The 13791-nt window shown below is 40.9% G+C and overlaps 1 long non-coding RNA gene across 1 annotated transcript; it reads right to left on the bottom strand.

Annotated features, from left to right (window-relative positions):
- Window positions 1-13054, bottom strand: LOC119893419. The gene is made up of 2 exons (XR_005442805.1): window positions 9456-13054; window positions 1-1917 (listed from the first exon to the last, which is right to left on the bottom strand). It is a non-coding gene; the product is annotated as an uncharacterized LOC119893419 (long non-coding RNA).
- Between the last annotated feature and the right edge of the window lie 737 nt (window positions 13055-13791).

Genomic DNA, 13791 nt, shown 5'->3' with positions numbered 1-13791 from the left:
TTCATCATCTTATTTTTTTTATTAATGTTAAAAGCAGATAAACAAATTAAAGACAAATCCCATAGTGAACAGACTTTACCTGCAGGTCCTCTCTGCTGATATGATTGGCTGGGACCACCTATGTTCCTGTTGTCTGTATGGTGAAGTATTGCTGCCCTTCAGGGAAGGCAGTAGGTTGTATAGTTATCTCCTGATTGGGCAAAATCACTACCCCGAAACCACACAACCTACTACCTCACCCCGTTCGAACATCAGAAAAGCCCCACAGGTTGACACGTTTTGTTGTAACTTGTACTGGAGAACATTATGGTTGAGAAACACTGCAGATTTTCTTACAGTAAATAAAAACATTTCCATACATTTCCACATTTTGAACATGAACCCCCCTCATATATAAAGCAACTTACAAGTAATATGACAATGGCAGATGTCAAGTTTTAATTTTTAAAGTCATAACTAATCAAATTTAGTGTAAGAGCCATGGAACTTTTACAAAAATCCTATAATCCCGTGATGATCAAATAAGAAAAAATATGTTTAAAAAGACAGAAATAAGAGCTATGGAAAGAGGATAGCAATTGGATGAGAGCAAGTTTGTGTAAAGGCTTACACAATATACAGTGTCTGATGAGATATGAGGAAAATTGTTTTGTTGTTGTTTGTTTGGTACAAAGACAGCCAGTAAAAGATAACACTAATGATAAAATTAGTGTTCAAAATGTTTTATTGACCATGAAGTCTTAAAGTGCAACCATGAAAATTACAAGATGGAAAAGTACTTCAGCAGCTACAATCCTAAATGACCTACCTCTAACAAATGCTGCAAACAAGTTGTGCTCTTAGCAGTCAGTGGGCACATTCCAGTGTTGATCCAGATCCAAAAGCTCCAACAATGGTGTCTGATGACATTACAGCCACTTCAGGAAAGACAGTAAGTTGTATAGTTATCTGACAGGAAGGGTATAACCCTAAAACTATACAACCTACTACCTCACCCCAAAGGACAGTCTTTAAAAACAAGTCGTTTCAGGTCCCCATTCATGCAGGTTATCCGCTTTGACACACCTCAATGAATGCAAAACAGAGGTTATGATTTACAGAAACATAAATACACATGCCACTTCCCTCTGGGACACCTCACCGGTGTGACCAGAGTCTGTGTGTTCAGGACACAATGTGACGACTGGGTCATCAGGTTCACGGCTCGAGCTGAGAGGGAATTCAAATGATCCAACAAAGTGCACATATCCCAAACAAATTGTATAGCTAAGATATTTCTTTATTCAAATGTGACCAGTAAATAACTTAAAGGCTACGGTAACATGCTTTATGAGGAAATTACATTTCTCCCTGTTATCTCTAATCTTTGCTTTTTAATGGTAAATTCCTTTAAAGTTTTACCTCTTCAGACATCTGAAAATGATTCAAATTAAACAACATGTGATCCCTCTCTGGTTAAACTGCTTGCAACTCATAGAAAATGTACAACTCACATGCAACTTGTGACATGGGGTTGAAACTGCATTACTTTAAAAGAGTACCTAAGCTAAAAAGAGTGGGAACCATTGCAAAGCTAAGCAATACTGTTCAAAGCATATATATAAATTTAAAAAAGAAACATTTTATAATAATCTATGCTTATTTCACTGTGTCTCTTTTTTCTCAGTACAGTTTTGTGCTTCAGAGAGGAGAGTGTTAACGTTAGTGACCAGTGTTGACAGTGGGTGAGCTCAAGCTAGCTCATATCCTGGCCCACATGTGTGGAGCAGAGGGCTGCAGCTGCTGCCGCTGGTAATGTGTCTCACCTGCTCTGTAACACGCAGCGAGGAGGAGGTGGGTGGGGTGGGGCACTGGCCTATCGCTTCCTCCTTCCATCAGCAGCTTGTCAGGTAGCTTTCCTTTGAATATTTGATACTTCTGCAACAAAGGAAATGGATGAAAAATACTTCACAACACAACAAAATGAATATGATTTGACTTCTGTGAGATCAACAGCAAACACCCCAGTAGCTGATAGTCTTTACAGGAGTGTTTTTGATCCAAGGGTAAGAACATATTGCCAGGGTTTGCTTGCAATTTGTGAACGTAGTTATTTACAGCATGCTTTTATGAAATTCTGTATGCCACATACTTGTGTGTTCTGTGAGAAAACCACAGTATCATACATTTTAACTGCCACACTATATGCTGAAACAAAGTCTTATCAGGATAATCAGCACATACCTCTACAGTAATATTATTCTGTCTGTGAAGGCACTAATGTACAGCACAGCACAGCACAGCACAGCGCAATACAGAACGGTATGTCTTGAGCTGAGAGGCCCCATTGTGTCTGCTCAGTGGTGAGTCTGAGGCTTTTTGCATTATTCAACACTTACACCATAGCACTGGATGAGTGGATTGTAAGTATGCACAAGCACACACCCTTACAGGGTAACAGACTCACACAAGGAGCACACAGACACTTTGCAGACAAAGCTAGCTGACAGAAGGAAAAATTGCAACCCACAGTATGCACACACATACAGTAAAGACAGAAAGAAATGAACTAACAGCATCACACAGAGAGGATATTGACATGGACTTAATTCCCTTATAAAAGATTTCATTTGAAGCTAATTATGTTAAATAGAAAAACATAGAAACAAATGAACTGTTTACGTTTTGAAATCAAAATGGGCAGGAAGCATTAGATTACTGTTTTGCAGGAAACCTTAACCACAAATTAAATTGCACATCACATTTTTGCAACATATTTTGCAACATATTTAGTATATCTTGATTTAACTACATATAGAAAACTGTCTGCTCTGCGTAAAGCATACAGCCATTCACATCACAGTCTATTCTCATTGTGTAGCCCTGCAAAACTCTCAGCAATGTGGGGTCCAGATTTCATAAGGTAAGGTCAAGGCACACTGTCCTCTCAGTGTGCTGACTGGACATACTTCAATCTAATATAGTAGATTGCTCTGGGGTCCTGACCAACATAGTGCATGTCCAGGAAAGCTATTGCTTTCAAGTGAAGCCAGTTGCTATCATCCAGTGACAGGGAAATATTCACACTTGCACCCACACACACTTACTGCAGAGGACCAATATGCAATGCAAGCACACACACACACACACACACACACACACACGTGCACACTTGTTTAAGGCTCTTTATACAGTTATGCAATACAATCTTAAAACGACTAATTTAGGAGGTTGTCCACTGGAAAATTCAACCTTCTTAAAATTATGCAAACTCAGCATGCACTCCTTCACAGCGTCTGTAACTGATACACTGCCTCAGCCTTGCACCTCCATTAGCTGTGTAGAAGGGCTGGGGTGCAAAGTCTTGCTTTCTACACCTCATCGTCTCTTAATGTCACAGACACAGATTCACACTGTGGGACATGGACAAATGAACGCATAAACAAATACATGCACGCGCACAAGGACACAGTTTCAAACACATGCGCATGTGCACAGCCATTCACACAAAATGGAAAAATACCATTCAGAGGGAAATGGCAAAACGTGATATTAATTTACCTCATTACATTTTCACACAGCGTTCACGGTTGAAGGCACACACTGTTAAACAATTAAAGCCACTTTTAACTCAATCATACTTACAGTTTAAGTGCTATAACGCCTATCAATCAATACTGAATCTGAGTTTCACTGCAGTGATAGTAAGATGGAAAGGAGTGCTGTTAACTTGTAACCTGATCTTTAGGGTCATTCAGTGCAGGAGGTAATTCGGAAGATGAAGCTGGACATTTACACAATATGTATTCCCAGTCTTCAATATTTTCTGTAAATTTCTACTCATCCACCACACTATGATTAAATCATTTGTTTAGTGTATGCTGTCCCACTAGTCTAGGTTCTAGATTCTTGACCTGTGTTTTAGGGTTGTGGGCTTGAACACATTTAACATTTTCTTAATTCAATCTTTATTTTACAAGGATGGATCCAGATCTTTCTTTTTCGAGAGAGTCCTGGCCAAAGTGGCACCACAGTTAAATAAAGGCACCATGCACATCCACTGACCTTCTAGCAGAATCCATAAATAGGGCATTGTATCAAACTTTAATACTTTTTAGGTAGATAGGAGAACTGCAAAATTGTGCAGAAAGTTGGCATTAAATGTCTACTTGGATTCATAGTTTTGTAGAAAAACTTGTTTGTATTCCTGAAGGTACTGTAAGGTATTGATACAAAAACCCAGGTTTTACATTGACACTAATATAGAAAAAATTCAAATGATATCCAGTGTCGAAAGTCTAATCACTGTAGCTCACTCTCCATCTTTATTTGAGAACTTGTTGAGGTTCAAGAAATGGCACTCTTCTTCAAATTTAGGCTGTATTCCTTTTACAGAGTATGACTTAATGTGTACTTTACAGAGAGAAAGAGCAAGAGAGGGGTAGAGAGAGAGAGCAGAGGTGGTTGAGCGAGCTAGAGAGGGAATGAAGAGAGGGAGCAGGGGTAGTAAGAAAGGTGGTGAATCAGAGAAACAAAATGCTATTTTCTGATTGTTTCACATGGGTATGGTTCTAAGCACATCTACCGCACACCATTGCACAACCCTGTGCTAATCAATGCCTGATTTGGTATGAATCCAGCCATACCCTTCTCCTGAGCCTAGCCTTTGTTGATGCCTTTTGATGCCACAACTTTCAATGAGTGCTTATGGTTGAGTTGCAAATATGTCTATGCACGGTATATGTACTCATTAGTCCTTATGTTTATACATGTGTGGCTTCCGTTATATCAGGGATGTGGTCAGGACGTTTGGTTGCATGCATTTCTTACTTGTCTGTATACATCTACATGAGTGCCCTGCTACAAGTTAAGTGGTGCTTGGGTGCAGACAGGAAGAATTCAGATAGACACGGTGGAGCATTTATAAAAGGAAGCATGGCTTCTGTGCTCCCCCACACAGCCCCCTCTGGGTAACACAGCAGGCATGACCCATCTATTTATACCAGGGCCAGGGGGGAGGCAGCAGAAGGAGGGGGAGGACAGGAGCGGGGGAAGAGGAGGCTGCATGGGCAGGTCCTGTTACACATGCCAGGGGGGATGGCTGGGGCAAGCCACAGGGGGATTCTGCTCAAAGTCAGACAGGCTGACCTCCCCGTCACCTCTGCATGAAGCAGATATTGAGCTTGCAAACCTTGTGTGAGTGCATGTCAGAAGAGTGAACGAAGACGGAGTTTATGTGTGTATTAGAAGGTGTTTGGTACTGTGTGCACATGTGTATGTGAGGTGTTTGTGTATGTGGATCAACATATGTATACATGTGTGATGGAGTGTGTATGTACTCACACATATGTGCATAATATGTGTGTCTGCCTGTCAGGCGGTGAGATGAACCGGCCCCAGTGACTTACCCCACCTCCATTCCTCCACCCCCCAGCAGAGCCATAAACATGCCAGGTGAGGAGGGCTGGATTAGGCAAAGTTAGTTGATCCCAGTGCGGCCCCCTGGCCCCATCTTTAGAGGTAAAAAATGACCCCAATCATTGTAATGACAGGGCACGCAGCAGGGGTCGACCAGACCATTCAGCCCAACCTTGCCAGCTGCTTCTCATCTCTCACAGTATACAGTCATACAGTATATAGTCACATGTACATAGAGAAACATACACACACTTGCCTGCACGTGTGTGTACATCTACATCTACAAGTAAACATGCAGGATGTATACCAGGGCTCGTGGGGGGTGATAAAAGGTGTTATGCCGAATCTTGCCAAAGGGAGTCCATTAAGAGCCACAAAAAAGAACGATATAAGGCCGTTTTTGTGGGCCTTGTAGTCAGTTTCATTAACGATAGAAAACTCCCTCACACACAGAGATGAGGTGGGAAGATATGTTTATATGAGATTGCATAGCCACGCTCCCATGGTGATGACAGAACAGTATGCATGCCGGTATCTTTATTAACGTGAATTAGTGATGAATCACCCCCATGCATACATCAATAATAGCTTAATTTTACGCACAATCCATGACGATGAAGATACAAAAAAAATTTCAATGCATGGCAAAAATAGCATATTGTCAGTATTTTAGAGACCCACCAAAAATGTCTCAAATCATGTTTTTAGGGGAGCTCATGTGATATTAAGAGAAGCCAAGGCCCCCTGGCTCCCCTGTAGTTCACACCAGGCAAAAAAAACAACAAATCTGTCTTTTGATCAAATGTTATAGTTATAGTTATAAGGTTAAAACTAGCCTTGAATAAGGTTGTGATGAGCAGGGGCGTCGTTCTCTAACGTCAATAATCTCTTCCGAGAACACTTCCTCTTATAACACCTCTAACTCCTAACATGCACTTCCTGTGCTCTTCTTCTTCTGTCCCCTTACAATTATCTTGTATTGATCGCACTTTTTGCTAACTCTTACTTCCTTCCCTAGGTATTTACCCCATTGATGCAATATGTGCCAATAGCGCTTACTAGTATTTATTGCTGCTTTTACTAAGCAGACTGCTCAGTGTATTGTCAGTTGAAGATCTCGTACTGTATTTGATGCTCTGTTGATGCTTGTATGTTGTTCCTCAAATGTAAGTTGCTTTGGATAAAAGCATCTGCCAAATGAATAAATGTAAATGATTTGAATGAATTGTAGTCACGTACCAAAGGACATCAAGCTAGAGTACAAATTCCAGAGTGCAGTCCATTTGAAGATGATGTTATTATCCACAAAGTTCAACAAATTTTTATCTTTTTTGTCAATGCACTATGTCAATATACATCTCGTAGAAATACATTAAATATTGTTTATTTTTACTTATAAAAAGATTCACAGGCTCATTCTTTGTGTTGCCATGCTAATGGAAGCTTGTGAAATGTGCATTGCCATGTGGCTGCTGGTGACCTGTAGGGCTCCTGTCTATTAGGAGAAGTCTATAGTCCTGACACGTCTGCATGCCCAGTTCTGCTCTGGCCTGCCTGCAGGGCCCCTTTCAGCTTGGGCAGTGCCCCATCGAGCTGCATCTGTCGCCAGATATATTTAGAGGGTGGGACAAATACCTTTCTCCCTGGATATGAACTTCAGCTGACAGACAGAGTAGGCAAACAGGGATCTGTGCACGTTGTAACCTTGAAGAGCTTGTTACTCCCAGGCTACAGCTGGCTGTAGACTCACTACAGTGGTTAGCAGTTATAGCTGAAAGCTAAGGCTGTAAATAAAGCACAGTTAACTACAGTTAGCAGTGAAAAGCTTGATTTGGCAGCAGTTACTAGCACCAGTGCCTATAGTTCCAGGATTGCTGCCAGCATGAAGTAGAATATACAGTAATGTACTCTGATAAAGAGATTTAAAATTTTTCCCTCTGTGAGTTATAAAATAATAATGAATGCATTTCTGTGGATTTGAATCCCCTTCAAATACGCCTGCATTTCTGCCTATAAGCATTTGTGTGGGTGGCAGTGCCAGTGAGGCAGCCAGTGTGTAATATGTGACCATGTTGCATGGCCATCTGCTCTATATAACCATAAACAAACGCAGGCAGGCCAGCTTTACAGTATCATTTCCAAGAGGTCCAGGGCGGGTAAATGTATTCATGCTTTGGTCTCTGGGTAGATGCTGTAGAGATATGCCCTAGAAACAGGCTACGGTTATGCAACAACATTCATAATTCATTCCACAAACACAATATGGAGGCCACTCTGTCCCATATGCAAACACATGGTCAGATTAAGGAGTTGGGAGCCAAAGGGGACAGAGTGCATTCTAAACTGTTGGCAAAGCCAATGACTGTCTGTCTGTCTCAATGAGAGCTTGTCTGTGACTAAATAGGCCAGGTCTTGCTGCTGGAGGGACCTCTGCTATATTTTGCACCCAGAGTCTAAATCCGTTACATGCCAGCAGAGATACACACTGATACAGTAACGGAGTTTTTTTCTGTCTATGCTGTTATGTTTTGCCCCAGGTTCTGCTTCTACTACGTTGAGTGACAGTGAGAAAGAAAGTTAGCAGCTCTCCATAAAGATAATTTCAACATATGATGGAAGAAATTCACTGTGCAACAGATGGATATTGGGTTATTAAACTGAAATAGTTCCAATAGTAAATTGGGCTACATGTATATTGAGTAAATGTTATTTTTCTGTAACTGTAGCTCAATTGATAAAAACAATTCCTGAAATGTTAGTTCTCTTTCCATTAATCTTCCACAATCACTCAACATAGCATGCTGAAATACTTGCTAATTCTGTGTGACTTTGTCATGTAAGTTTAGCAATGGACTGATCAAGAGAAAAGCGGCAGCAGACAACTACTGAAAGCTCTATTTAGTATATGTGGTCTTGGGGTCAGACGAGAGAAGGGTTTTAATAACATCTGCACATGTAATCAAATGCCTGGCACATTCAGAATTCCAGAGCCGCAGGCAGCTAGCTACTGTAGCTAGAGGTTGTAGGGTGGGGCCTGGGGTTACTAAGTGTATATGATATGGCCACGGTCGGGGTTGAAGCTACAGCTAACAGTGTGTTGTGGTTAGGGTGGAGACAGGTACATGAGCAGAAGTTAAAGCTTTACCCAGGCTCTAGAGTACTATAAGTGGGCAGGTTGTGTTACTATGGGGGCCAGACTGCTGAGGAGTGGTGTGGAGGATAGAGAGGGTGGAGGGTGGAAGGGGGTCATGCAGCTGTGAGCCCTGCCAGCTCCTTTGCCCCAATGGAAAAGAACCGTTTATGGCGTCCACCCAAGGTCAGCTCTTTGAGAAGAAGAAATGGGAAGGGTCCAGAGGGGAGGCAGGTTGTTTGTATGCAGTCAGTCGGCAACAATTAAAAGCATCTCATCAGAAAAAGACATATTATGTATTCTATCACTGTACATTAGAGCACCTTTTTTTCTCCAATTCCTACCACTTCTCGCTGTTTATTTTAATTTATTCCTTAACCCAGCATCCAGATGCACCCGCTTTTTCTCACCCACTTTACTCCCTCTCTCTCATCCTGCTACCTGACTACTTTGGCAGCGATACACAAAATGGCGGTGGGGAGCTGAGAGCTGGAAGGCAGAGAGTGGAAGCCATTTTCTAACAGACCCAGGCCCCGGCACGGAGAGAGTCAAGACCTCCTATGCCTAGTGGACAATTAAGATTACACCCTGACTGTTTTCTGTGCATATGGACTAAAGATGATGTTTGTTTTTTTTTATAAAATCTACTGCACTAGCCATTGGGACCACTTGGCCTTTTAAATGGGGTAAAGAAACAATGTACAGCCATTATGATTTAATCTAATGCAGGCTCATATTATAAGTGTCAGAAAGACAAGAAAATAGATGTAGACAGAGCAGTTACATGCCATGAATATAACAAATGAAACATATACAGCATCTAATTAGAGACTTCATCTCATTAAATGAAATGCAAGACAATACAACCCCATCACAATGCACCATTAAATAACAACATATTAAATTTACAATACATTATGGTACTTACAATCCTGCTGCAATCGCCAGTCTGACTGTCCGTGATTTTACTTGTTGGCCAAATTGTTTGTGCCTGTGGTTGAAGTCAAAACCCATTTTACTGCCTACAAGAGAGAGAGAGAGAGAGAGAGAGAGAGAGAGAGAGAGAGAGAGAGAGAGAGAGAGAATTGGAGAGTCGAAGGGAGAGACAATTTACTCCAACAGAAATGAAAAGGAAGAGAAAACAATAGAGAGAAGCACAAACAGAGAGTGATCGGTTGGAGAGCCTGCAGCAGCAACAGCAGCAGCAGCAGAGGGCTGTAGGGGCTCCTCTCTGTAGCCTGTTTACTAATAAGCTCGCCCCACGGTCTTGCCTGGCCAAGGAAACTCATTAGTGGAACATGTAACACACCGCACCCTCTCTGCTGGCCTGTACACTGGCCAACTCTTACTGCCGCATGCTCACCCAACAGCCAACACACAAGCTCCACCGTGGCCTTGGCCTAGCCCAGTAGCACCCACTCGCTGCATACGTGCACACACATCGGCATGCTGTTTTACTGAAAGCCTACAGTGTGATGTGCGTGGGTGAAGCGGGCATATGCGTGCACTTGTGAGCATAATAAGTGTTTTTCTGCACATGCAGCACGGTATGTTCATGTTCACACAGGTCATGTACAGACTGCTCAGTGTTAATGTATAGCTTTTGACATGTGCCCGTGTTAGTCCGTACATACGTAGGCGTGTGATGCCAGGAAAATCATGCGGAAGTGAAAAGGGAAAAAGATCAACTGAGGTAGTTAGTCATCATTAGTCAAATCTCAGACTGCAGGAAAATAAAGAGTGGGATAGAGATAAATACAGACCTATGGGTTATCCTCTAGATAACCAGACCAAGGAGGACACTGGCAATTAAAGTCCTCCATTCAGTGCAACAACGGCTGCTGAAGGGTGATAATTCTGTACAAGGACGCTAATTGCAGTGCAGGACACAGCCTTGCCGGGTAAGGGTCTTTTATATATTGTTTCTAACGTTTGTAATTACAGTGCAGTGCCGTGGACAGCCGCCAGAAAATGTTTGTGGGCTCATGAGTAACAGAAGTCCCCCAACCCGTGGAGAGAGATTCATGAGATACATGTCCGAGCTGTGCGCTCACTGTGTGTTGTTTGTGTGGATAGTCTACAGTATATTAGTATATACCACATGGAGGGCTGCATATATATATATATTTATATGAATTGCAGTCAAATCAGTAAAATAAAATGTAGGTAATGACATATCAAAGCCCATAGTGTATTCAACATTAGGGCTGAACAATTAATCAGAATTTTATCGAATCACAACACGGACAGGCAATATTTGTTAAAAGTGCAATGTGTGTAAAAATATTGTTGTGCTGCAGAGATGTCCTGGCCTACACATCATATTCTACAGACTTAAGAAAACATCTTTGTTTGGTATAAATCCCCTCAAAAATCACACATCAACAATTTTAATGTTTTTCAATGAAAATGAGAGTAATAATGTAAAAATTATCATTCTGTCCAATATCGCAAGTCATATCGCAATTGCAATATCAGTCATAATAACCACAATTAAATATGTTTTCAAAATCGTTCAGCCCCCTTCAATATAATTTTTTTTGTGCCGAAATGAATAACACAAAGGTAGCTCAAGCCAGTGTACTTGTTTTTATCACTAAACGTAGCTAACATAATTCAGCTCAGCACTGATGAACAGTAAGAAAGTGATGAAGTGGAGGTGAGGTGAGGCAAGGGATTTACAGTATTTTGATAGTCAGAGAGTTGTAGGCGAGGCCTTTCAACACTTCCAACTCTACCTCCAAGTGGAACAATTTTGCAGATTCTGCAGTTTTTTTCTGACTAAATTGCCTTGGCAACAGCGGAGGCCAAAAGCTGAAGAAATATATGAGTGTTGGAAAAGAAAAGTTGAGTGGGCGCAGCCTAGCGTTATCTGGAATATCGCTTTGCCTGGCAGGTACATAAAACAAGTATCTATCCTGACGATGTGTGCTGAGAGACACTAACACGTGATGCTGTAGACCACAGACTAAAGAGTCTCCAAAACATATATTGAATACATTGAGTGGTCATAGGCAAAGAAACCATTAAGTTTTATTTAAATGATTCTAAAAATCTATCTGGTTGGGTGAAAGAAACCACTCTGCCTGTCAAACGTCTGACAAATTCCGTAAAAAAGATGTTTAAATGCTTAGTTGTTTAAATGCACAGTAAGACTCTGTAAGAAAATTGTCCTTGGGTAAATAAACTCGAGAAAAAAAACACCTTGATCTCTGCCAAAGGGCCTATGATGTAAAGCAACCAGGTGAAAGTTGCACAGGTCTCATTTCAGAACGTCTGGAAGAAAAGAGAGGGATGTACAGGGGAGGAAAATCGACATCATCTGTCACCCCCGAAAACTTTCCCTCAGTCCAATATTATGTCATTATGACTGTGCTCACCGTCTCTGTGGAGTTGCTGTGGTTTTGTGGATAAATTACATGTGACACTCCCAGCTGACATCCTGATTAACACAGGGGGAATAAAATGGCCCCCAATCCTCAGTAGTCAACTGGGTAATGGACTAATGGCTTCCATGTATGGCGAGAAAAGTGAGGAAAAGCAGGTTTAGAGACTTTGGTGTGTATGTGCATAAGTGTGGTATGTGTGACTGCATTGGCATATATGTCTGTAATTATTTTGTTTATTGAGCCTTGGAATTTGTGCTTTTGTGCAATAATTTTGGCACTTGCATACAATACACCAGCCCCAAATATACAGTTTATGTGTGTGTATACGTATTGGGAACTCTTTGTCCAGCCTCGCTCCTCTGGCCTGGCCTACTTCCTACTGTACTGTAGTGCTGATCCTGTACGAGTGTACCACAGCCTGTAGTGGCCACTGTAGATCCACTCTTCTGCTCTCCCTCATTCAAAGTACAGGAGGGCAACAGGGAGCCAGGCCAGCTTCTACCACAGAGACCCGATCTGACTAGACTGTCCTTTATATTGAAGAGATTTGAACAAGGTTTTCCACTGACAACTGCTAAATAAAAGCCTGAAGCAAATGTTACTATGATAGTACGGTTAAATATAAGCAATTTTCTTACACGCATTTGCAGAATGCACTGTGACCTTTAGATGTGCTAGCTGCCAAAGTGGGAAAATTAAATCCATCTCCATTTCCACAAGCAGTGACCTGCCTGTGCTAACTTGCTGCATAGTGTTACTTACTTTGCACCACTGCTTATAGTGTTTCAGTGAGAATACTGGACCTAACTCTAAGTTGACACTGCCAAGTCGTTATTTTGATAACCTATATAAACATATTTTCAACATGCATAATATCATTTCCGATTTTTCCACCATGACCTTCATTTCATACATGTGAATTCACTTACTTGAACTTAAAAAATGAAGAATTGGAAAATGTGGCTACTTCTGAGAATGTGTCGGTGAGAGAGTTCCACATTAAATGCCTACATTTATGGCCTACAAAAATCAATTTCACTCTATAACTTGTTATGTTGTGACAATAAACCTACCTACCTATCGGTTTATAGCAATAATACATCCAGTGATCAAAAAAAGCACATTTCTTTAAAATGACTTAAAAATCAAATAATAATGAAATATCAAATGTATTAATCTCATTTTAAAATACCACATTGTTGACAATAAATGCATATTATATAATTCTCTCCTGGTTAGATATATAGAATATAAAATGAATGAACTGATGAAAATCCTCTTACAGGACTAGATACATACAGTTTATGTACAGGCAGCCTAAGCAGTACTGTATGTCAATCAAGCCTCACAGCCCTCCAGAGAGCTCAGACACACAATATAACTTTCATTTTGCCGGGTTTCTCAGGTTTATTGTACTTAAAACAGTACACTGAACCCATTTTAGCAGGAGAAATAAAAGAGCCTTCATTATTATGGCTGAAAAATATATTTACAGTGAGTGCTCACTTGGCTACCATTCACCACTCCAATCTGGATTTCATATTAGCCAGGAGGAAATTGGATGGAATTCACAACATCACAGCAAGCTCATAAATGAAACAAAATCACATAATCTTAAATACCAATTTATCCACTTAACAAATGAAGCAGTGTATTGGTGGCTTATTGTTGTGTTGTACTGGTGAATGACTAATTTTCACTGTGTTTCACTAGTAAGAATACACTGAGTACTGGCACGTGACTTAAACCACATACTCAACACTTCAAAAGTATCTGGCAGAAATACTCAGATCTGGAGACACCACACATGGCCATTAAAATCTACAACAGGAAACATGTTATTCAAGATCAAAATAATCTTGCATCTCTATTTGG

The sequence above is a fragment of the Micropterus salmoides genome, unplaced genomic scaffold, assembly GCF_014851395.1.
Source record: "Micropterus salmoides isolate LMB-PRFRI ecotype aquatic unplaced genomic scaffold, ASM1485139v1 Ms_hic_scaffold_8, whole genome shotgun sequence".
NCBI lineage: Eukaryota > Metazoa > Chordata > Actinopteri > Centrarchiformes > Centrarchidae > Micropterus > Micropterus salmoides.
This window is presented reverse-complemented; position numbering and strand designations above follow the sequence as displayed.